The sequence below is a fragment of the Elephantulus edwardii genome, unplaced genomic scaffold (assembly GCF_000299155.1).
Source record: "Elephantulus edwardii isolate Elephantulus edwardi_28Jun2011 unplaced genomic scaffold, EleEdw1.0 scaffold00308, whole genome shotgun sequence".
Classification (NCBI taxonomy): Eukaryota; Metazoa; Chordata; class Mammalia; order Macroscelidea; family Macroscelididae; genus Elephantulus; species Elephantulus edwardii.
This window is the reverse complement of record NW_006400058.1, coordinates 68,970-70,295: the sequence shown is the minus strand read 5'-3', so window position 1 is coordinate 70,295 and position 1,326 is coordinate 68,970.

Below are 1,326 nucleotides of genomic sequence, written 5' to 3'. Positions count from 1 at the left end.
GCATGTTCTAACAATTTCAGACCACAAAAATTGATATAAATCCTCACTATTTCTTCATTTTTGGCTTTAGTTATTGGTGCATCTATCTGAATAGTTGTATTAACAAGACTTACTTCTATGTGTATGGATAATATCATATCACCCACAGCACTGGACTTCAGGATAGATCTTGAAATGTTCTTCTTAAATACAACATCATTCCTTCTCAATTTTTCTTTCTTGGCAAAATAGGTCATCTCATTCAATGTCACTATCAGTCCATCTCAGCTCACTAATGCCTAGAATATCTAATTTTATGTGTTCTACTTCAGTGTTTTACAAACTCCAATTTTCTTAGACTCATTCTTCTTATATTCCATGTTCCAATTATGAATGATGCATATGGTGGTTTAATCTTCATTTTTTTTATGTCAAGATACTTTATTTTTAAAATAGGTCCCAACACTAACCTTTGGCCCATTCTGCCTCTGGACAAGTTATAAAGGCTTGCTCAGCAGCTGGGTGCATTTTTAGTAGCCTGTGTGAAAAGTGAATACAAATGCATATAAATTTAATTTTCATTTTAAATAACCTCCTTCCATTTGGACTTTATTTTAGCTGTATTTAGCAGGTCTATTATTTGAAAAGTGGATGGTCAATCTGACTTCCTAGTCTGCTTTGCAAATCAGGTCACCACAGCATAGTAAACTGACAGGTAAGTGCCTTGCTTATAAGAGCAAATGGTAAACAACCACACCTGTACCCAACCTAGCTACGTAATAAGCATCAATATGCAAATCACTCCCTTGATACAACAAACTGACAAATAAGTGATGCATCTCTAAGGGCAAACTATAAAATCAAGGAAGTGTACAGGTATCATGGAATGGGATGGTCTTCTGTGGCCCAAACAGTGGGGAAAGGGGACAGTGCTGTGCTCTGTAGCTCCAGACTGACTCCCACAAGAATGAAGAAACCATGACATGGGCAGCAGCTGCCCCCATGAACATGCTTGGTGTGGGCCCAAAGACTCCAGGCCAAGGAGAGGCAAGCTGCTGGCTTCCTCAGTAACTTCACCATATCATGCCAAGAAATACTGATAACAGCTACATGGCTAACTGACTAGATGAGATCTACATTTGTTCCCTTTCCATGAAAAAAAGGTGGTAAAACAGCAGGTAGAAATAATCAAACATTATCACTAACATCATGTTGTTGTTGTTGTTGTTATGTGCCGTGGAGTCACCTGTGATTCATAGTGACCCTATGTACAACAGCCCTAAACTCCACTCTGTCCTGTGCCAATCGCACTGTCTCCGACACTCCCATCCCAATTATCCCAGTCAC